Genomic DNA, 25,379 nt, shown 5'->3' with positions numbered 1-25,379 from the left:
GCACTATGGTGTAAACAGGGGTATTGTAGCCATTAGATAATTTGAGCCTAGGTGTCCTCTGTATCAAACAAATTGTCCGGTGCTGATAGGGAAAACAATGGGTAGAGATGTGACACCATTCAGCTAGGGGACCTTGAACTTCAAAACTGAAATACCAGAGATAATGAAAAACAGGGTATTTTGCCTGATTGAAAATGAAATGAGAGGAGTCTTGTAATTACAAACTCACATAAACCATAAAGAAGGAGTTGAGGATTCTCATATTAAAGTAAAAGCTTTGTATGGCCTAGAGACGAAGCAGGTTGCAAACACATGTGGTCACAGGACCTCCAACATGTCAGGAGATTGAATATTCTAAAATGGAGTCATAACACAGACTGTATTATTGTAGAATGACACCAGAGCAACTTGTGATCAGAATAAGATGTAAACTCTGCAAAAGTGCAGCTTCAGTCCTGAAACTCCTGCTCTACTTTGGCATCGCTCATATGCTGAATTTGAAGTTTCCAAACGCACAAAGCCTTCTTCCTAATAAATTACTTCTGGTTTATCCACTTACAACAGGTTGGAATTAGGGGTGGGCAGAACTCATGAAATTTTCCTCCACGGAATTTTGGAGGGTTATATAAAAACTTATCAAGATTCAGCGGAGTTGCCCAACAGGCCGAACATACACATTACGCTGCTAGTGCTGCGATTTAGAGCTGTTACTGCGAATACGTACTAGAAAAGGTCATTTGAGTTGATGTTGTTGTTTCTTGAGTGGAAAAATCTACTTGAGAAGCAGCCCTCTGACTGCAACCACCCCACGTTAGAAAATCTCACTGGAAGTCCTCATAGCAATTGGAAATCGCACTAGGAGACGCCAAATCTCGCTCCTGTGTGCCAGCTGGAGCCTCTTGTTGTTACCATTGTCATTGTGTTGCTCTAATGGTAAAAACATTACACAACGTGGCGGTTGGCAGAATTTGGCAGGAGCTCCACGCTACAGGAGTAACATAAAGTCACCAAATTTCTCCAATTTTGTGAGCAGATTTAAATATTACGCCTGGGCCTAGCTGTAATACTGAATAGGGACTACAAAAAAATATCCATCTACCAAAATATCAAGGCCAAAATATTGTGAAACATATACTCATATATGAAATTTCAAAGACATTAAATCCAAAATTTTAAAAAAAACTTCAGCAATATAAAAACAAAAAATAAAGAGTTTTAAAGTTAACATTACATTTAACAATAATATTGAAACCCAAATATATGTAAAATATTGATAGGATTATTGCAAAATATGAAATGCATTAATTTAAAAACATAATTTGACATTTTTAAAAATTGCCATTCTTAAAAAAAATATTCTCATGATTTAAATGTAAGTTATTTTGTAATTATTTTTTACAGATATTTACTTTAAATCATTAATAATCAATAAAGTATATTACTTTTTAAAATTATAAAATATGTAATCCAAGAAACATAAATTGATTATAAACATTTCAAAATAATGTTTGGGAACATTTATTTGTCTAAAAATAAAAATAGTTTGAAATGATATCATTAAAAATATATGTTAATTTATACAAATATAAAATCATCTTTAGAATGTACAAAAATATAAAAAAAAGTTTAATAAAAATAGGGAGGCTAATCGTGCTTACTATTCAAACTCCAATACAACTAACTTTGGAGAATGTGCATATATTTAGGTAGACAGATTTACTATTCTAACTCCAGTACAGCTAACTTTGGGGAAGTGCATATGTTTTCAGGGGTTGAGTTTGACTATTGAAACACTACTCCAGTTAAAATTGGGAAACTTTCAACTATTTTAGGGTGGTTATATTTCCTCTTATAAATCCATTCCAACAAACATTTAAGGAAGTGCATACATTTAGGGGGCATATTTACTATATTTGGGAGGGTGGTACCCCTATCATCTCAGTAAACCCCCCCGGGGTAGGTCAGAACACAGTTCCGGGAAAATGACTGCTGTACCTGTGGTAGCTATTGCACAAGCAGCAGTCAATCCTGAGAGAGGTAAGTGTTAAGTTTGCGCAGTACCAACAATTCCAAAGTAAAGAACACAACACAATACAAATCCCAAATAAACATAAATAAATAGAGTAATAATTCAAATGTAGTGAGAAAAAGACACTAAGATCATCAAAATAGGTTATGGGGAACCAGAGATAAGGATTTTTAAAGTTTTAAGGAAAAAGCGCCTAGAAAAGTGAAACACTATGGAAAAACAACAGTGCTTGGTGGACCAGTACCTAGGCACAACTTACCACTGACTGGAATGGAGTAGAGTTCAGACACACCAAGTGGGTTGTCCCTGTTAAACGTTTTACCTTCAAACCTAGTACCCAACTCCTAGAAAAGCTTCTTCTTGTTAGTTCTACATTCCCTAGCCCCTCCGGGCAGGCTTCTGGGTACCAGGTACCAATGCAGCCACAGCTCATACAGGGTTTAATCCTCTTTAGACAACTGGGCTGTCTTGCAGTCAGGAGTTCTTCTGCTTTTTGTGTCTCTGAAGTAAGTAAATAGGCCAACCAATTGAGCCTTGGTGAATGCTTCCAGTCCCTGGTGCCAGCAGGACTCAGTGATCCTTGAGTCCTTGAATCCTTGTGTGAGTTTTCGTATTCCAACAGGAGCAAAGAGTCAGAGGTCAGTATTCTTCTTCCAGCAGGGCCTTTTTCTTCAGTTGGAGACTTCCCTGGTCCAGGAAGGTTCTGAGAGCTGGTGGAGGTGCCAGATTTATCTTAAGCCCTAGCCAATGATAAGAGAAATTCTACTGCCCAATTTTAACAATTTGGGTGCATCACGCTGCTGGCATTTTAGCATAAGTCCTCCTAAGGGCATTTTTATGGTACCATAAAAATGCCCTTGGGAGGACTAATGCTAAGATGCCAGCAGTGTGATCTCCCCACACAGTTGAACCATTATGGTAAATGAAACATTATGGTATATGAAGTTCATAGCAATATTTGTACTTACAGTTAAAGGTATTTATCATCCATATAAGCACAGACAGTTCTGACATCTCTGGAAACATGCTACAAGCTATTTGGCTATAATCAACAGAGCGTAGTCCTTACCTTTGGGAGTGCTCAACATCCTGGACCAGTTCCTCTCTGGTCAAGTGCATCTTAAATGCGTTTTCTGCTGCAGTTTCTATAACGAATTCCTGTGGTCATTTATCTATAATGCTTGATACCGTCAACATTTCGAAATAATATTCAAAACTTTAAAAATACAGAACATTGTAAGATATATTAGAAGGGTGTTTAGCCATAAGAAATCAATACCTTCAAGTTTACGGCCCCGGGCATCCCATTCTATTGGATCATTGGCCAAGTTAGTGCACTTAAAGCATGTTGCTGCTACACTAGTCCATGGCTTACAAAGGAAAAGGAACAAGACACCGTAAGAGGTATTGAAGCAATAATGATCAAGTGGTGTGCATGCTGCAGTGCTTGTCACAAACAAAAGAAATGTTTTTTCTGGATGAGGGGCATTAGAGTGCAAATCATAGGATAACCAGGTGTACCGATTTGCGAGGACAGTCTCAGTTTTTCATTGGCTGTCCAGGCAGATTTCACTAAAACCAGCACATGTCCCGGCTTTTAAGGAGGGTGAAGTCAACCCAGAGGGGAGTCAACTTTTATGTGCTCCTTTATAAGATTAGTTACCAGCAGTCTCAGGGTTAATTTAACATAGATGATTCTCCTTGTAAAAGTTGCATTTAATTAATTTCCCTTAAGGCCTCTTTCTCTGCGCTTCCTATTTCGGTGAACTCTGTCTTAAGTCATTCTGAGGCCCTCAGTCACTTCAAAATTATAGTCCTACTTCTCTGTTCGAGAAATGTCCAGTTTGTTGTTTTCAAAATGTGGTCCCCCTAGCGACAGGATATTCTCCAAACAGGTCTGATTTTCAGAACATGTATCTCTAGCTCTTCCTCTTTGCATTCCTTCAGGCATGGAGTCCAGCGCTGGAGTCTCTAGGATCCAGACACTGGGAGAGGTCAGGGAGCAGAAGCGGTAAGGCATGCTAATTTAGCAGTACCTGTCACGAACTACAGAAATGTCTTTATGGTGTCTGAGGATTATCAGTGTGCAAATAGAGACTCTCCAAGCTAATCCACTGCTCAAAGGCAGGCAAACACCCTTCTGTGTTGTAGCCCTAGCTTGCCCACTCGGAATGCGCCATCATTCCTGGAATGGAACGCAAAGAGTCTCAACAAGCTAGATACATGAAGGGCACCAGAGATGATGGTCCGCTTGTTAGACAAAAATGCATTTCTCACTATGCTATCAGAGTGCACACACACTACTTGTTTTATCGTGCTTGCGAGAATAAAATGGGTAAATTGCTTTTCTGATTCCCCACCTCCCACCCTGAATCAGAATATTTGATGGCTGTAGTTCTCCTCATTTGCCTAATCCGCAGCGCTATTTAATAGCCAAAGTACTTTTCAGGATTGCATGATGTGTTTTGTGGTGCAATTTGCATTTGTCTCGCTGCTGCTTTGAGATGCTTCCTGCACATTTAGAAATCAACTCGAGCAGCAGCCCTCTGACCACGACCATGCCCTCAACCACTGGCGACCACCGACGTTGGAAAACCTTGTCGGAAGTCCTCCTAGCAACCGGAAAAACCTGGAAGGGATGCCAAATCTTGCTCACGCTGGCCAGCTCACATTTCTGGAGCCTCACGAGAAAAAAACTTCAGAGACGTTGTGATTTGCAGAATTTGGCCAGAAGTCTGCATCCCGCCAAGCATATTGCAGCATCAAGACCGCCGCACCACTGCCAGGGAGTTGCAGCGGTCCCAGACAGCCCGGCCACCCTAGTTGTAATAGGGCAGTTGGATGACCGCTGCCGCCTGCGACTCTGGCTGTCCATGGACCGCCAGACTCGTAATTAACCCCTTAGTGTTTTGATTTGGAAATACTCCCATTGACATATGGGCTAAGGAAAAGGCATCTGGCCATTTGAGGACAGTCTTTTCACATATCTACATCATCTTATTTTTAAAGAGTCCAGTCCATTATTACTCCATTAAACTGCTCTACATTCCATGAGGACTCCGAATGATAAGCACAATGGTAATCTTATTGAAAGACTAGGTCTTTGAGCAGGTCTTTCATTTCTAACGACACAAATGAGTTCCTTTGTCACTTCCACTCTTAAATAGGGTGCTCAACTTGAGGATAAAGTCATGGACCAGTGCTTTGGCAATGGTGATAGTGATAGCTCGGGCACAGGGGTAGACCTTCACCTTTCCAGAAAACATATAGACCATCACTACAAAATAACCAGGCACAAATGCAGCATTGAGTCATTTGAATCAATTAATTTGTACCCAGATGGAGAGCCCCATGGAGCAGAAGGGCCGCTTTGACATTTTGTTCTACAATTTTAACAACATTATGGGCTTGACACAGCATGACAACGTTGCTGGACAATATATGGAAATCATAGCGCAAACCAGTAAGGTAATTGCAGTACAGATCATTGTTCCCCTGCTAACACATCCAAAGCCATGATATAGTTGCCATTATTTCGGTACCAATAGTTTAGAAGCAACCATTTTACCATCCTTATCCCTGCACAGCTCATCTCAAGGCCTGAGACACCTATGTCTTTACCAAAAACACCTTCATCTTGCGTTCTTTAGGTAGGTCTGAAGACAGGCGAGGTGGGGGGGCAGAAGGGTTCAGCAGTTTGAGAAAGGTACAAAGTTACATTGGGATGGGAAGACAAGGTGGCACTTTTAGCATCAATATCAAAAAGTCAATCCATGTGACACCTCATCATGTGATTTGTGAGCAGCAGATTTCATTATGGCTACGAGGACACTGCAAATTCCACCACAGGTTTCCTATTGTAATTACTGACATAACATACAACATCACAATTAGAATTTGTGTATGAATAGGATGAATGTTGGGTTTTCTGATATTGGCAGTAGTGAGGATTTAATCATGCAGCAACCCATTATGAGAGGGAGGAAACAATCATACTGGATTTAACACCAAGCATCATATCAAGGTATTATGAGAGGCGGAAAGCAACAATATTTCATATCTTGACAAACGTGAGTGGTCCTAAGTCTTAGTAGTTAATAATACCACAAACACAGCATGCACCACAGCCAAAAATAGGCGGTGATACAAGTACAATGTTCAGACACATATACAAGATATCATCATAAACATGGTGATCCACCCACAGGTAGGTACAATATGTCAGAAACTCCAGCAGAAAATATGTATCCCACAGTCGTGGAGAATACACATCAGTTGTTTAAATACCCCACACATCAAAAGGGCCCTTGGTGTCATGCTTCATCATAGGGGTCTTCCCGCCCCTCTACGGGACGGGGCGTGCTACGACCTACGTCTGCGTGGGAGCACTGTTATTAATGAGACGACTATGTGTGATGCGAGGGTGTGAGATGAAGGGTCAGGAGTGGATGGAAAAGTAAATTAAAAAATACCTGGCTCTTTGGTCTAAAGAAGTTTATTATACCGTTTGAGCTGGTATCAGTAAAAAGGTGAGGGGGAGGAGGAAGGATGCCTCAATGAGCTGTGCCTCCTAAGTGTGTCGACATGTTTCGAAGCTTCCCCGTGCTTCTTCTTCAGGACCTTAAGGATCCCTTCCTAAAACTCACTGTGATGTGTAAAAAGAAAACAATGAATGAATAAATGAAAAAAGGAAGTAAAGAACCTCCTAAGGTCAGTAATGCCTAAATAGGTCTTATATGGTCCATTAACCTAGAAAAAACAAACACAAAAGGGAAGATAAAAACCATATTTCACGTAGCTAGATGATCAATCCATCGTGAGCAAACAGTGATCTGAAAAAGAAGTGATATAATAATCTCCTCTTAACGCTATCCATAACGTTATCACGTGGTCTGTGGGGAAGATAATGGGTGACAATAGACAAAAACATTAGAAGGAACATACACATAACATAAAGCACAAACTCTATTCAGAAAGGAACAAAGTTCCTATGATCCTAAATTCCCAAATCAATAGTTATCCATAACAGTGGGAACATGTCAAAAAAACAACATACTTGCTGTAACGAGAGTAAATAACCTCATGAGCTCGTGGACCGAGTGGTGGAAGTGCCAAATCGGCTATCTATATGGTGGACACAAAGAAGAAAGTATATTCCCAATGGGACCAAGGAATTATGATGAAATGGTCCGAGGTAGGCAACCCCTCGAGGTAACGGCTATGCCGTACTTACAACTTCCTGGAACAATGTCCTGCCATGTTAACCACCCCGGTCGGCTCCGTCGATGATACTGAGCGGGTGGGAGGGAGTTTAAATCCAGGCTACAATAAAGGTAAGCGCGCGAAAACCGGTGTTTACACCGTTGCGCGTTGACCCGCCACATCTGCCTTCAAAGACCCGGAACCGGAAGTAAGCCGGCCGGGTCAAAGGGTGCGTGAAACGGGAAAAAAATCAAGTTCTTATTATATCAGAGCCAAATACTAAGGTGCCTAATCAATGAAACTGCGGACAATAATCATAAGACTAAAATATACAAAAAGTGGCATTTAAATAAATGAACTCCGCTTCGGTGAAAAAGTGTTTCGCCGAAAAAATAGATTTACATATACCCATGTTAAAATAAACTGGATCTGGGCATAGTCAGTTGTCAATAGGTCAAAAAAAATATATTCTCAAGGGGGTTAGGAGGTATACACCACCCGCTGTGGCCGGTGGCCACGAGCATCAACCTTGGTTACAGAGAACCAGGTATGGGCACAATGATACTTAAAATTTTAGTTAGACGTGACAAATAAAACATGGGAGACGACCATCAGAAAGGCAAGCTCTCTGAGACAGGGGAGAAAGAAGGCTGCACAAATCAGGAAATCATCACTGTTACGTGAATAGTTGATAGCAGAAAGTCACAAATGGAATTGATTCCATGGTATTTCGTCATTTAATCCACAGATGTGGGTCCCAAGACCGAAAACCCAACGCTGTTCTTTTTCAAGGAGGCCATGTTCTCCGTCCAGTTGTTCGATCACTGTCCACTGCAAATCATCAATACCATGTCTACTAGATATGTAGTGGCTGGACATCTTAGTAGTACTCCTCCCACACCTGACATTACTTCGATGTTCACCGACAAGTATCTTGATTGGTCTAGTGGTCATCCCCACGTATTCAAGACCACACAGGCAGGTGATTAGATAGACCACATATTTGCTATTACAATTAGTAAAGCTTCTCTGGTCCCACTCATCACCATTCCTGAATTTGATGTGTTTACTTCTTTTCGTGAGCTGGCATGTGCTACAGTTACCACATAGGTAATGTCCCTGTATTGGTGGTAGCAACCCTTCAATTACAGGCCGGGGTGTGTTCCTGGGTCTGGTATGGACAAGCATGTCTCTGAGGTTTCTACCTCTTTTGTGTGCAAACATCGGTTAGGTGATATTTAGACCGCAACTATTGAGAAGTCGCCAATGTTTGTTCACTATCTTCGTGATTTTGTTGGACTGCGTGTTATAAGTGGTTACACAAATAGATCTCTCTTCAGCCTGAGTGACCACTTTGTCTTCCAAAAGGGCTTCTCTGTTGTTATTCCTTGCCCTCTTAAGGGCTTTGTCAATGACTCTATCGGGGTAGTTCCGTCTAATCAATTTTTGGCGTAGTTCAGATGCTTGTTTCTTGAATTCATTAGTTTCAGTAAAATTTCTCCGTAGACGAAGGAATTGTCCATACAGTAGGTTCTCCCTCAAGTGGCGGGGGTGGAAGCTATCGAACAGGAGTAAGCAGTTTTTAGCCGTAGCTTTGAAATGTGTGGTGGTTTTCAGTCTGCCCTGGTCTGGATAGATATTAAGATCCAGAAAAACCAAATTGTCACCTGATACTGTATGTGTGAATTTAAGAAATGCGTTTTGTTGGTTAAGCCACAGGATAAAGGCTTCAGTTGAGTCAGCATCACCTTCCCATATGACCAGAACATCATCAATATATCTTTTCCAGACTTTGATGTGTGTGAGGAAGGGGTTCGTGGTGTGCAAGATTCTGTTGGCCTCTAGGTGGTGTACATAGAGGCCTGCCAGGCTCGGAGCAAAGGTACTCCCCATGCTGGTACCGTGTCTTTGTTCATATATGTCTTTTGCATACATGAAGAAGTTTCAGGTAAGTGCCAAAGATACACATTCCATCACTAAATTGCGAGGTGTCTGATATTCCCAAGGTGCGGAAAACAATACTTCCTCTATAATGAGCAGCGTTTCGTCATGAGGGAGGCTAGTATAAAGACTCTCAACATCAAGTCCCATGAGGAGATTCTTGGTAGGGTCAAAATCAATATCCTGCAGCACTTGCAAGACATTCTTGGTATCTCGTATGTAGGTGCAGGTGGCTTGAACCAAGGGGCGAAGAAAGGCATCCGCGAACCTAGAAAGTGGTTCCAAGATGGAGTTGACCCCAGAAACAATGGGTCTACCAGGGGGGGACCCAAGGCTTTTATGGATCTTAGGTATAGTGTAAAAATAGGGGACCCTAGGGCTTTTGTTGACCAGAAATTCAGCCTCTTTCTTAGAAATCCAGTCATTAGCTAACGCTTCTTCCACCATAGTGACAATTCTGATCCTGATAGATTCAGTAGGGTCTTCCTGTAGGATACCATAGTTCCTACGATCATTTAGTAGTTTCCTACATTCGTTATCATAATTGTCTGTAGTTTGTAACACAATCACTCCCCCCTTGTCTGCGGGTTTGACTGTGATATCCTGGTTCATTGATAATTGGCGTATGGCCTCCTTTTCCTCCCTTGACGTATTCTGAAAGGTATTGTCGTTCACTGTTGAGATATCCTGTATTTCCCCCATCACAGCTTTCTCAAAGACAAGGATTTCCACAGGAAGTGTGGAATCTGGAGGTACAAAGGTAGATTTATTGCGAAGTCCTGTGTCCTTTCTATTCACCTCAGTGGTGGGTTGGTTACTGAAGAACACTTTCAATTTCAGTTTGCGAATGAACTCAGTAATTTCTGTAAGAATCTTAAATTTGTCAAACCGGTTTGTGGGTACAAAGCCCAGTCCTCTCTCAAGGACTTTGCTCTGTATCGCTGTTAGGGTCAAGTCGGTAAGGTTTACCACCAGGTTTACTTCCGGCTCGTTGATGGTTGAGGGGGCATGTTGTTGGTCATGCTCCTGGTGGACACTCGAGGGGTCTCGGTCTCTGGTGTGGACCAATGGACGTTGTATCCACCTCTGTTCCGACCCTTTCGTGGTCCCTGGCGCGCCCCTAAAAAAGGTGGTGGGGTTTGGTAGTTGTAATCATATTCTTGTGGAGGTGGTATCCACTGTGGAAAAGGTCCCCCCATCATGGGTGGACCATATGCATATGGGGGATACGCGGGAGGTCCTTGGTAGCCATTCCATCTGCCACCTCTTGGGAGGAAAGGACGCTGATTGTGATTGTCCCTCCCTCTGTTGTACCGTTTACCACTCCCTCTGCTAGAATTTGAATTATCCGAGCCAGTATCGGAGGAGTCTCCATCATAGTTCTGATCTTGATTTTTGGAGACATAGTCGTCTCGTGTATAGGGATACACTCGTTCGTGACTGAATCGTGCCGTGTCCTTCTTAAGTTTGTTATATTTGCTTTGTTTTAATGTTATTTCGAACTCAGTTATTTCCTGGTTGAGTTCCTCCAGACGTTTCTTGAGAACACTCGGGGATATATAGACTTTTAGACGTACTTCTAAGTTCTGAATATCGATCTTTAATTCTTGTGAAAGTCTGGTGGCTGTTTTTATAATCAGGACTAACCAGTCCCGAGTGCAATGCCACGATATCAATGACCAGTCACGTTTGAAAGTCTTATCCTGTTGGAAAATATAGGGTTCGTTACGGACTATTAAGCCCTGGGGGGCCGCATTGGCCCGTAGATACTCAGTCATCAATAACCCATGAAGAGCAGTTCTTATCTGGTTCCTCCTCAGATTTGCTAGTTCATCCCAATCTGCATTGTTTGGACCAGGGTCAGTATTACTTAACCCTTCAAAAGGGTTGATCGCAGCCAAAATCCTCTCCACTTCGTCTTCCGCGAAGGTCAATCCCATGTTGTCTGCCATTTCAATCAATTGTGCGATGAGACAATAGTGTAACTGAATTAAGACAGTGTGACTGAATTGAAAGAGTGTGTGCCTAGTGTCAGTGAAACAGTATATGAAGGAAAGTCTGTTTGGGTCTCAGAGGTAAATAGCCTCTGGTAAAGGGATCTTCAGTACTGTCAAATGAAGTACTGGTGCCAGAAATACTGGAAATAGAAGGGAAAAGAAACTCCCACAGCTGCACGCTGTCTATAATACGAAGAGGAACAAGGTGGGAAATAACCTTTACAACGCAGGCATTACAATGCAATGCCTTCACCGCTCATCATGTACCACACATTGCCTTTAAAACTCAATTCTTTTTACCAAGCATACCTTTAACATGCATACGCCTTTTCCACATATGCCTTTACAATGGAAGGTAGGTATATTTAAGGTAATTATGTGTATATGTATATATGTATAAATTAAGGTTTAGGGATGGATATGATTATAGTATGGCAAGGGAGTTTTAAGCCTTCAGAGGTGGGTAGGAGTATAGGAATGGGTGGGTATTTTTAGGGTTTAGGGGTTGGTAGGAGCATAAGGTGGTAAGGGTGTTTTTAGGGTTTTAGGGTGGATAGGGGTCTAGGGTGGTAGCTGTATTTTTTAGGGTTCAGGGGTGGGTAGAGGTATAGGGTTGTAAGGGCATTTTAGGGTTATGGGGTAGGTAGGGGTAAAAAGTAGGTTTGGGGAGGTATGCACCAACAAAGATTTTTTAATGTAAAATATTTTTTTTTAAAGAGGGTACTACAATACTAACTATATAAATATATATACAATATATATATATATATATATACTTTATTCACAATCAGACTTGCACAAAGCACTTGCACTCTATAACAAGCCTATATCTATCAATCAATTAATCACTGCATTTGTAAAGCGAGCTACATACCCGAGAGGGTCTCAAGGCGCTGGGGAGGGGGGGTGCTACTGGTCGAAGAGCCAGGTCTTGAGGAGTCTTCTGAAGGCCAGCAGGTCCTGGGTCTGTCATAGGATGGTGGGGAGAGTGTTCCAGGTCTTGGCGGCGAGGTAGGAGAAGGATCTGCCGCCGCCGGTGGTTTTTCGGATGCGAGGGACTGTGGCGAGGGCGAGGTTTGCTGAGCGGAGGCTTCGGGTGGGGGTGTGGAAGCTGAGTCGGTTGTTGAGGTAGGTGGGTCCAGTGTTGTGCAGTGCTTTGTGTGCATGGATCAGGAGCTTGAAGGTGATCCTTTTGTTGACGGGGAGCCAGTGCAGGCCTCTCAGGTGGAGTGTGATGTGACTGTGGCGGGGGACGTCGAGGCTGAGTCGTCTCACAAGCTTGTTTGTAGTTCCTGAGTAGAGGGCATTCCCGTAGTCGAGTCTGTTGGTGATGAGGGCCTGGGTAACGGTTTTTCTCATGTCGAGGGGGATCCATTTGAAGATCCTGCGGAGCATACGGAGGGTGTTGAAGCAGGACGCGGAGACGGCGTTGACTTGCCTGGTCATGAAGAGAGTGGAGTCGAGGATGACCCCCAGGTTGCGTGCATGGTCCGTGGGTTCCGGGGCTGTGCCTAGTGAAGTGGGCCACCAAGAGTCGTCCCAGGCTGATGGGGTGGGTCCGAGAATGAGGACCTCTGTCTTGTCTGAGTTCAGCTTCAGTCTGCTGTCCTTCATCCAGTCGGCTATGGCCTTCATTCCTCTGTGGAGGTTAACTTTGGCGGTGTGGGGATCTTCAGTGAGGGATATGATCAGCTGGGTGTCGTCGGCGTAGGAGATGATGTTGAGGTAGTGTTGTCGTGCGACGTGGGCGAGGGGGGCCATGTAGATATTGAACAGCGTTGGGCTGAGGGAGGATCCCTGTGGGACGCCGCAGATGATCTTGGTGGTTTTGGAGCGGAAGGGTGGGAGGCGGACGCTCTGGGTTCTGCCGGAGAGGAAGGATGTGGTCCAGGCCAGGGCCTTCTCTTGTATACCGGCGTCATGGAGGCGTACTGATAGGGTGCGGTGGTAGACCGTGTCAAAGGCTGCTGATAGGTCCAGGAGGATGAGGGCGGCTGTTTCTCCTTTGTCCATCAGGGTCCAGATGTCGTCAGTGGCGGCGATGAGGGCGGTCTCGGTGCTGTGGTTGCTGCGAAAACCAGATTTGGAAGGGTCCAGGATGTTGTTAACTTCGAGGTAACGGGTCAGCTGTTTGTTGACAATCTTCTCGGTCACTTTTGCTGGGAAAGGGAGCAGGGAGATGGGCCGGAAGTTCTTGAGGTCCTTGGGGTCCGCCTTGGGCTTCTTCAGAAGGGCGTTGATCTCGGCGTGCTTCCAGCTTTCTGGGAAGGTTGCTGTCTCGAAGGAACAGTTGATTGTTTTCCGGAGGTGGGGCGCGATGGTTGCCCTGGCTTTGTTGAAGACGTGGTGAGGGCAGGCGTCCAATGGGGATCCGGAGTGGATGGAGTTCATGGTTTTGATGGTGTCTTCGTCGCTGACGCTGGACCAGATGGTCAGGCGACTGGTGCAAGTGGTAGTCGCAGGGGTGGTGGACTCGGTGGTGGGTGTGGGGGGGTCGGAGTTGAAGCTGTCTTGGATGTCGGTGATCTTGCGGTGGAAGAAGGTGGCCAGGGAGTCGCACAGGTCTTGAGATGGCGGGATGTCGTTGGTGTTGGAGCCGGGGTTGGAGAGTTTTTTCACAATGCTGAAGAGCTCTTCGGTGTTGTGTGCGTTGTTGTCTAGGCGGTCCTTGAAGGCAGTCTTCTTGGCGGTCCTGATGAGTTGGTGGTGTCTGCGGGTGGCGCTCTTGAGGGCTGTGTGGTTGTCTGGTGTTCGGTCGTGGAGCCATTTCTTCTCCAGCTTCCGACAGGTGTGCTTGGAGATCCGGAGGTCCTCGGTGAACCAGGCAGCTTCCTTGTTGGTGTGGTTGGTTGTAGAGGTCTTGAGAGGGGCGAGGGTGTTGGTGCAGTCGTTGATTCACTGTGTGAGGTTGGTCGCGGCGGTGTCTGGGTCGGTGGGGTCGGTGGGTGGTCTCAGGGCAAGGGCGGTAGTCAGTTGGTCCTCGGTGACCTTGCCCCAGCAGCGGCGTGGTAGCTGTTGGGTGTGGTGGTGTGTGGTGGGTTTTCTGAAGGTGAAGTGGACGCATCTGTGGTCGGTCCAGTGTGGTTCGGTGGTGTGGTTAAAGGAGACGTGGGGCTTGCGGAGAAGATGGGGTCGAGCATGTGTCCAGCGGCGTGAGTAGGTGTCGTTATGAGCTGTTTGAGTCCGAGGTTGGCGAGGTTGTCAGCGCGGTGGAGTTGGCGTCGTTGTTGTTCTCGAGGTGGAAGTTCAGGTCCCCAAGGAGGATGTAGTCCGTGGAAGCGAGGGCGTGGGTGCTGATGAGGTCGGCGATGGTGTCACTGAACTGTGGGTGGGGTCCGGGAGGTCTGTAGATGAGAGTTCCTCTGAGGGTGGTGTTGGGGTCGGTGTGGATCTGGAAGTGCATGTGCTCGGCGGTGGTGAGGGTGTCATCGGTGTTCGTTGAGATTTTGATGGAGTCTTTGTGGATGATGGCGATTCCTCCTTCCACTCCGTTGGTGCGGTCTCTGTGGGAGATCTTGTAGCCCTGTGGGATGGCTATGGCGATATCTGGTGCTGAGGTGGCGTTCAGCCAGGTATCCATCAGGAAGGCGACGTCGGGGCGGTGGAGTCTAGGAGGTCCCAGAGTTCGATGGTGTGCTTGCGAGCGGAGCGGGTGTTGAGGAGGATGCAGCGGAGGTGGTTGGGTTCTCTGGCTGGTGGTGTGGAGGGTTGGATGCTGGTGAATCTGCAGTTCCGGCAGGTGAAAGGCCCCTGGGTGTGTTTCGGGGTGGCCCGGTAGCAGGGGTGGTCTCGTCTGGTGTTGAGTGCGTGGAGGGTGCTTGCGCCGTAGTGCAGGCTGGCGTTGCGGGGGGTGCGGGGTCCAGGGGTTCTGGCGCTGGATGCGGTCCAGACGCGAACGGGCGCAGATGGGCTTCGCGGCCTCCATATGAGGGTGGAGGGAAGGAAGGAGCAGCTGGGAGGTGGGAGCGGGGCAGCCAATGGGAGTGAAGGGGGCGGGGCCGCAGGGGCTCAGTGGCGGGGAAAAACCCGGGGAAAAAACGGCGGGAAAAGACGGCGGGAGAGGGACAACAGAGCACAGGGGTACAGAAAGCAAAACATAGGGGCACAGAATGAAAAAAACAAGTGGCACAGAAAGCCAAGCGCAGGGGTACAGAATAAAAAAGGGAGCGAGCAGTCAGGCGGCAAAAGTGGCAACGGAGGTTCAACCCACAGGGGGCTGCGTGGCGGATGGGGGGAGCGACCTGCCTGGTTACAGGGTCAAAATTCGCTCATATTTAAAAAGTTGTAGACGGTCAGAGATATTACAAAAGAACAACATGAGCTGGGACCATGTGTATGCATATCTATACATTTCTTGATTCACCCATACAGGATAACCAAATAGGCCATCCGGTAATGAACACATCAATGAAATCATTATTCCAATCAGTGAGCCCCTAGTGGCAGCAGGGGATTACATAGTCAATACGCAGCCAAGCACCCTTAGGATACAGAAAGAAACCCATTCCTGGAACATTTTGAAAGAACGTGATACAATAAAGTTTATTTGAAATGTATACAAAAAACAGTTAACAGCCATTCTGACGCAAGAAAAGGACAAAAAAGAAAAAATTGGAAAATATAAAATGAAATAAATATATGTGTGTATGAAACATAAGAGTAGTCTCTAATAACGAGGACAGTGTAAATAATGCATTATGTAAAAAATTGAGAAAAAAGAAAAAGACACACATAGAGTCTGTTGTTGGTGTCTATCAACATGTGATTTCAGAACAAATAAGTTTAAATTGATGTAATGAAATGGTGCTCCTTGTGTGAGCAAGGCAGGGGATCCTGCCGAAACATGTAGTAGTCTTTCAAGGAAAATAAATATTTTGAAATCTACCTTCGATTTGCGGTGTCGTCTTTCTAGTGTAGCAGTGGAAACCGAAAGTGGTGACGTCATGAGCACAAGTTCAAGTGTGCTCATGATGGAACCATTCCATTATGAGCACATGCTCAGAAAATCCCTCTGCTGCAGACAGCAGAGGGATTTCCCTTCTTGTTTGCCTCGGGAGTTGGGGATGAGTTTCCCCAACCTCCCAGTCCTATTTTTGATTTTCATTGCAATCGCTATCGTCATTGCAACGAAAACAAAACTGAATTTCAGTTTCTCAGTTTTGGTGCTTGTGGGGCTATCTCAGCCCCCAGCACCGAAACAGATGGATCCCTGCTTTGGGATCACCCCAAGAGGACGATCCCCAACCAGGGATCCACCCACTAGCACCAGGGAGGGGTGAGTGGGCCCTTGGGCAAGGGTCTTTGCTCCCTTTATACTTTTTGGGCACAACAGTCTTTCTGCCCCTGGGGGGCAGAAAGCCCACTAGAAACCAGGGATTTTTCTTTTTTTATTGATATTGCCACCACCCCAATCAAATTCCAGTCTTTCTACCCCGGGGAGGCGGAAAGCCAACTAGAAACCAATTTTTTTTATGAACGACGGGGTGGGGGCTTCCCAAAAAGGGCATGGCAATGCCCCCCCAGAGAAATGTCAGTCTTTTTGCCCCCTGGGGGGGGAAGACAGGGGCAGTAGCCAGGGATTTTTTTTATTGATGTAGGGGTGGGTGCTGCCCAAGATGGGCAGGCCAATGCCCCCACCCCACCCAAAAAAATGCAAATCTTTCTGTGTCCCCAGGGGCAGATGGGAGCAATAGCCCCTGATCTGCCCCCGGGGGGGGGGCAGAAAGCCCACTAGGCACCAGGGATTTTTTTTATAATGTAGGGGTGGGCCCCCACCCCCAAAAACAATTATCACTGTCTTTCTGCCCCTCCCTGGAGGCATATTGGGCCAATAGCCCCTTATCTGCCCCCCCAGGGGGGCAGAATACCCACTAGGCCTCAGGAGATATATATTTTTTAAATTCAGGGATGAGGTCAGCCCAGAATGGGCATGCCAATGCTCACACCTCCCCCAAAAAATGCCACAGTCTTTCTATCCCCCCGGGGGCGGATGGAGGCAGTGGTCCCTGATCTGCCCTGGGGGGGACAGAAAGCCCACTAGGGGCCAGCGATTGCTCTGGCTTTTTTTTGCATGGGGCTGCCCAGAATGGGCATACCAATGCTCCCACCCCCCTAGAAATAGCCACAGTCTTTCGGCCCCCCTTGGGGGCATATCGGGGCAACACCCCGCGACTCCCCCCCAGGGCAGCAGAAAGCCCACTAGACACACACTTGTTTTTAGAAATGTGCCTACCTTGTGGATTTTGGGCCCTAGCGCGGCCGGCACATAGGGAAAACTAGCAAACCTGTACATTTTCTAAAACTAGACGCCAAGGGAAATCCAGGATGGGGTGACTTGTGTGCATCTCACCAGGTTCTGTTACCAAGAATCCCTTACAAACCTCAAACTTAGTTTAAACAAACACACATTTTCCTCACATTTCTGTGATGGAAAGTTCTGGGATCTGTGTGGATCTACAAAATTCAACCCACCCCGCATTCCCCAATGTCTTCCGCGAAAAATGGTACCTCACTTGTGTGGGTAGGCCTAGTGCCCGCGACAGGAATTGGCCCAAAACGCAACGTGGACACACCACATTTTCACAGTGAAAACGGACCCTTTTTTTGCAACGTGCCTACCTGTAGATTTTGAACCCTCGCTCTGCCGTCACCTAGGGAAACCTAGCAAACCTATACATTTTTTTAAACTAGACACCCAGGGGAATCCAGGATGGGGTGACTTGTCTGGCTGTCACCAGGTTCTGTTACCCAGAATCCCCTGCAAACCTCAAAAGTTGTCAAAACAAACACATTTTCCTCAAATTTCTGTGGTGCAAAGTTCTGGAATCTGCGTGGATCCACAAAATTCCACCTACCCCGCATTCCCCAAAGTCTTCTGAGAAAAATGGTACCTCACTTCTGTGGGTAGGCCGAGTGCCCGTGACAGGAAACAGCCCAAAATGCAACGTGAACACACCACATTTTACAGTGAAAACTGACAATATTTTGCAAAGTGCCTAGCTGTAGATTTTGAACCTTAGCTCTGCCGGCACCTAGGGAAACCTAGCAAACCAATCCCTTTTTTTAAACTAGACACCCAGGGAAATTTAGGATGGGGTGACTTGACTGGCTCTCACCAGGTTCTGTTACCCAGAATCCCTTGCAAACCTAACAATTTGTCAATTTTGGTCAAAACATTCAATTATATTAGCTGCCTTCATTTCTCCTCCGAATGGCACCTCTGGCCATTTGGAGTGGTAAACTATCAATACAAGTGCATACTTGTTCGTTATACCCCTGGCTGAGAAAGGACCAAAAATGTCCACAGCCACCTTTGCCATGGCTTGTCAAGTAACTTGGTTGACACAATGGAAGATTCTTCAGATTGATGGGACTTGTCACTACACATGCAATCAATGCACCCCTCCCCACCTCTCTATCCATTCCACACCACCAAAAGGTTTCCCTTGTGCTCCTTTTCATACCCGACATACCAATATGTCCCTCATGCAATAAATTGAGTAACTTAGATCGCAAACCTTCTGGCACCACTAATCTGCCATCGTTGTGCACTTCACCATCCTCAACCGAAAGTTCTGACCATACCGTCCCGAATTCACCAAAGTCTCTCCTCAAACTTAGATGGGATTTAGAAGGTTTGGACAATTCATTCAACAACACATTCATAGTCTTGTCTTCCCTTACCGCTTGTTTCCACTCAACCTCGGTTATGGCACCGTTACCAGATTCAGATACAGTGGCCACAACATAGTCATTGCTCATTTCATCATCCTCTTCCACACACTGCAAAGGCAAACGAGATAAACAATCTGCATTAAACCCTTCGCTGCTAGGCCTTTTCCCCCCTGTGCTAAGCCTTTTTTTGGCAATCTGGGGTAGTGCGCGCTTAGGTCCCTATAACTTTTTGAGCACATAAGGTATCCATGTCAAATTTGCGTCCTTTTCTTCCAACATCATGGGGATTCTAAAGGTACCCAGGGTTTGTGGATTCCCCTGGAGGGGACCCAGAAATTAGCCAAAATACAGCACAATTTTGTTTTTTTTTGGCAAACATGGGAAAAAAGGGCTGCAAATAAAAGTGTCTGGGTTTTTCCCTGCAAATGGTATCAAAAAAGGGTTTGTGGGGATGAATTCACCATTTTCCCAGCTTTTAGGGAATGACAGACTTTTGTCAGAAACCCAACATTTTTTACACAGTTTTAGCATTTTTCTGGGACATAGCGTATTTTTTCTATTTTTTGTGCTTTCAACCACCTTCCAGTTAATGGTAGAAATGGGTATGAAAGCAATAATGCATCCTGGAAATCTATACATTTTAAAAAAAAGTAGATAAAATTCTGAATTCAGCAAGGGGTCATTTGTGTAGATCCATCAAGGTTTCTTTATAGAAACTATCAGTTAAATATAGGAACAATCGAAAATTAGTTGAAAAAAACAGCCTATTGTGTCAACGTTTTCACCTATAACTTCTTCTAATTATGACAGCTCTTTGAAAGCAATATACCATTACATCCACTGGACCTTACTGGTTGTGGGAATATATAGGACTTGCAGGTTCGCAAAGAACCCAACAAACCCAGAGTCAAAAACTGAGCAGCAATTTGCAATGGCTTTTTATTATGTACCGGGTATATAGCAATTATTGTGGGAAAATGTATACATGGAAAAATCGGTATGAAAGACCCCTATGTATTTCTGAAATTGGAACAAAATATAGAGATTAGAAACAGTAGATATTTGCACATTTCCGAAATTGTGAGCATTCCCAATTTTGGAAATGTGCAAATACTCATACTAGCATGAGAATTATCGGTCATTTTTCAAAATGACTTCTTTTTTACACATGTCTTTCATTTGGAAGGCAGAAATGCATCGAAAGTGAATAGGTAATAACAATTGCTTTACAAATCTGAATTACCCTAAGTCTCCCGATAAAAATGGTACCTCACTTGTGTGGGTAGGCATAGTGCCCACGACAGGAAATGGCTCAAAACCCAACGTGAACACACGACATTTTCACAATGAAAAATTACCCTTTGTTTGCAAAGTGCTAAGCTGTAGTTTTTTAATCCTAGCTCTGCCGGCACCTAGGGAAACTTAGCAAACCTATACATTTTTGAAAACTAGACACCCAGGGGAATCCAGGATGGGGTGACTTGACTGCCTCTCACCAGGTTCTGTTACCCAGAATCCTTAGTAAACCTAAAATTTTGTCCATAAAACCACATTTTCCTCACATTTCTGTCATGGAAAGTTTGGGAATCTGCGTGGATCCACAAATTTCCACCCACCCCGCGTTCCTCAAAGTCTTCCGAGAAAAATGGTACCTCACTTGTGTGGATAGGCCTTTTGCCAGCGTCAGGCAACGGTGCAAAACGCAACGGTGACACACCCAAATTTCACAGTGAAAAATGACCCTTTTTTGGCAAAGTGCCTAGCTGTAGTTTTTTAACCCTAGCTCTGCCGGCACCTAGGGAAACCTAGCACACCTATACATTTTTGAAAACTAGACACCCAGGGGAATCCAGGATGGCATGACTTAACTGGATCCCATCAGGTTCTGTTACCCAGAATCCCTTGCAAACCTAAAAAATTGTCAAACAAAACACATTTTACCCATATTTCTATGGTGGAAAGTTCTGGAATCTGCGTGGATCCACAAATTTCCACCCATTCCCTCATTCCCCAAAGTCTTCCGAGAAAAATAGTACCTCACTTGTGTGGGTCGGCCTAGTGCCCACGACAGGAAACGGCACAAAACACAACGTGGACACAAATCAATTTCGCAGTGAAAAATGACCCTTTTTTGGCAAAGTGCCTAGCTGTAGTTTTTGAAACCCTAGCTCTGCCGGAACCTAGGGAAACCTAGCAAACCTATACATTTTATAAAACTAGATACCCAGGGGAATCCAGGATGGGGTGACTTGACTGCCTTCCACCAGGTTCTGTTACCCAGAATCCCTTGCAAACATTTAAAAACTGTCCAAAAAAAAACATTTTCCCCACATTTCTGTGGTGGAAAGTTCTGGAATCTGCGTGGATCCACAAATTTCCATGCACCACGCGTCCCCCAAAGTATTTCAAGAAAGATGGTACCTTACTTGTGTGGGTCGGCCTAGTGCCCGCGAAAGGAAACGGCGCAAAGCGCAATGTGGACACACCTCAATTTCGCAGTGAAAAATGACCCTTTTTTGACAAAGTGCCTAGCTGTAGTTTTTGAAACCCTAGCTCTGCCGGCACCTAGGGAAACGTAGCAAACCTATACATTTTTGAAAACTAGACACCCAGGGAAATCCAGGATGGGGTGACTTGACTGCCTCTCACCAGGTGCTGTTACCCAGAATCCCTTGCAAACCTCAAAAATTGTCAAAAAAACAAAATTTTCCCCACATTTCTGTGGTGGAAAGTTCTGGAATTTGCGTGGATCCACAAATTACCCCCATCCCGCGTTCCCCAAAGCCTTTCAAGAAAAATGGTACCTCACTTGTGTGGGTCGGCGTAGTGCCCGTGACGGGAAACGGCTCAAACGCAACATGGACAGACCTCAATTTCGCAGTGAAAAATGACCCTTTTTTTGGCAAAGTGCCTAGCTGTAGTTTTTTAACCATAGCTCTACCGGCACCTAGGGAAACCTAGCAAACCTATACATTTTTGAAAACTAGACACCCAGGGGAATCCAGGATGGGGTGACTTAACTGCCTCCCACCAGGTTCTGTCACCTAGATTCCCTTGCAAACCTAAAAAATTGTCAAACAAAAAACATTTTCCCCACATTTCTGTGGTGGAAAGTTCTGGAATCTGCGTGGATCCAAAAATGTCCACCCTCCCCACGTTCCCCAAAGACTTTCGAGAAAAATGGTACCTCACTTGTGTGGGTCGGCCTGGTGCCCGTGACAGGAAACAGTGCAATACGTAGCGTGGAATCACCTCAATTTTGCAGTGAAAAATGACCCTTTATTGGCAAAGTGCCTAGATGTAGTTTTTGAACCATAACTCTGCCGACACCTAGGGAAACCTAGCAAACCTATACATTTTTGAAAACTAGACACCCAGGGGAATCCAGGATGGGGTGACTTGACTGCCTCCCACCAGGTTATGTTACCCATAATCCCTTGCAAACCTAAATTTGTTTTAAAAAAAACTAATTTTCTCCACATTTCTGTGGTGGAAATTATTGGAATCTGTGTGAATCCACAAATTTCCACCCACCCATCGTTGCCCAAAGTCTTTTCAGAAAAATGGTACCTCACTTGTGTGGGTCGGCCTAGTGCCCACGACAGGAAACGGCGCAAAACGTAGTGTGGACACACCTCAATTTCGCAGTGAAAATGACCCTTTTTTGGCAAAGTGCCTAGCTGTAGTTTTTGAACCATAGCTCTGCCAGAACCTAGGGAAACCTAGCAAACCTATACATTTTTGAAAACTAGACACCCAGGGAAATCCAGGATGGGGTGACTTGACTGCCTCCCACCAGGTTTTGTTACCCAGAATCCCTTTCAAACCTAAAGAGTTGTGAAAAAAACATTTTCCTCACATTTATCCCCCATCCCGTGTTCCCCAAAGCCTTTCAAGAAAAATGGTACCTCACTTGTGTGGGTCGGCGTAGTGCCCGTGACGGGAAACGGCTCAAACGCAACATGGACAGACATCAATTTCGCAGTGAAAAATTACCCTTTTTTTGGCAAAGTGCCCAGCTGTAGTTTTTTAACCATAGCTCTACCGGCACCTAGGGAAACCTAGCAAACCTATACATTTTTGAAAACTAGACACCCAGGGGAATCCAGGATGGGGAGACTTAACTGCCTCCCACCAGGTTCTGTCACCTAGATTCCCTTGCAAACCTAAAAAATTGTCAAACAAAAAACATTTTCCCCACATTTCTGTGGTGGAAAGTTCTGGAATCTGCGTGGATCCACAAATGTCCACCCTCCCCACGTTCCCCAAAGACTTTCGAGAAAAATGGTACCACACTTGTGTGGGTCGGCCTGGTGCCCGTGACAGGAAACAGTGCAATACGCAGCGTGGAATCACCTCAATTTCGCAGTGAAAAATGACCCTTTATTGGCAAAGTGCCTAGCTGTAGTTTTTGAACCATAGCTCTGCCGGCACCTAGGGAAACCTAGCAAACCTATACATTTTTGAAAACTAGACACCCAGGGGAATCCAGGATGGGGTGACTTAACTGCCTCCCACCAGGTTATGTTACCCATAATCCCTTGCAAACCTAAATTTGTTTTTAAAAAAACAAATTTTCTCCACATTTCTGTGGTGGAAAGTTCTTGAATCTGTGTGAATCCACAAATTTCCACCCACCCATCGTTGCCCAAAGTCTTTTCAGAAAAATGGTACCTCACTTGTGTGGGTCGGCCTAGTGCCCACGACAGGAAACAGCGCAAAACGTAGCGTGGACACACCTCAATTTCGCAGTGAAAATGACAATTTTTTGGCAAAGTGCCTAGCTGTAGTTTTTGAACCATAGCTCTGCCAGAACCTAGGGAAACCTAGCAAACCTATACATTTTTGAAAACTAGACACCCAGGGAAATCCAGGATGGGGTGACTTGACTGCCTCCCACCAGGTTTTGTTACCCAGAATCCCTTTCAAACCTAAAGAGTTGTGAAAAAAACATTTTCCTCACATTTCTGTGGTGGAAAGTTATGGAATCTGCGTGGATCCACAAATTTCCTCCCACCCAGCGTTACCCCAGGTCTCCCGATAACAATGGCACCTCACTTGTATGGGTGGGTCAAGGACCCGTGGCAGGCAAGGGCCCAAAACCGATTGAGTCGACATCAAAATTACCTATCAAAAACCAATCTGGTTTTGCATGGGGGTCCCAGGAGTTTTTTGCCCGGGGCTCGGCAGCCATCTAGGGAAACCTACTAAACCCACTTATTTATGGCAACTAGACACCCGGGGGAGTCCAGCGAGGTATGGCTTGTGTGGGTACCCCATCATTCTCCTACCCAGAATCCCCTGCAAACCTCAAATTTCACTGAAAAATTTACATTTTCCTCACATTTCTGTGGTGGAAAGTTATGGAATCTGCGTGGATCCACAAATTTCCTCCCACCCAGCGTTCCCCCAGGTCTCCCGATAAAAATGGTACCTCACTTGTATGGGTGGGTCAAGGACCCGCAACAGGCAAGGGCCCAAAACCTATTGAGGCAACATCAAAATTACCTATCACAAACCAACCTGGTTTTGCATGGGGGTCCCATGAGTTTTTGGCCCGGGGCTCGGCAGCCATCTAGAGAAACCTACCAAACCCACAAATTTGTGGAAACTAGACACCTGGGGAGTCCAGCGAGGTATGGCTTGCGTGGGTCTCCCATCATTCTCCTACCCAGAAACCCCTGCAAACCTCAAATTTTGCTGAAAAATTCCCTTTTTCTCAAATTTCTGTGTGGGAAAGTTCTGAAATCTGCGTGGATCCACAAATTTCCTCCCTCCCAGCGTTCCCCCAGGCCTCCCGATAAAAATGGTACCTCACTTGCATGGGTAGGCATAGTGGTTGCAACAGGAAATGGCCCAAATCGTACTGTGGAGACTTCAAAATTACCTACAGCAAAACTAAGTGGTTTTGGGTGGGGGCACCTAAGATTTTGGCCCCGGGCTCGGTGGCCATCTTGGGAAAGTACCAAACCCAAACATTTCTGAAAACTAGACACCCGGCGGAGTCCAATGAGATATGGCTTGCGTGGATCCCCCAAAGTTTACCTACCCAGAATGCCATGCAAACCTCAAATTTAGCTGAAAAAAACAAAGGTTTCACATATTTTTGTGCGGAATCACCATGCCGGCACAAATGTCCTACCACCCAGTGTTCCCCTTGCTCTCCTGAGTAAAATTTAATTATACCTCACTGTGTGTAAACAATACAGACCAGGCAGTTCACTTTACCACTCATGGATGCTCCCAAAAATTATTTGTGCATGTGGTACGTTCTAATACAAGCAGGCACACAGAGCCCAGGGTTCGAAGGACACTCGGGGCAGTACATACGAGTCTCCTTCTGCATACCGTCTTCGCCAACAGACTCTACATCTCCTAGTGGGAAAGCCTTTTGAGGGTGTGGGAGGAATGTATTCAGGAAAGTGGCGATCTTTCAATCTAGTCACATCCTCCACCACTCCAACTCTAGGAACACTTGACTGTTCCACTAGAACAAGGCTGCCTATTACAGACTCCTGAAACTTAGCAAAAGTCAT

Source organism: Triturus cristatus, chromosome 5_2, assembly GCF_964204655.1.
Source record: "Triturus cristatus chromosome 5_2, aTriCri1.1, whole genome shotgun sequence".
Lineage (NCBI taxonomy): Eukaryota > Metazoa > Chordata > Amphibia > Caudata > Salamandridae > Triturus > Triturus cristatus.
Note: the sequence above shows the minus strand (reverse complement) of the source record.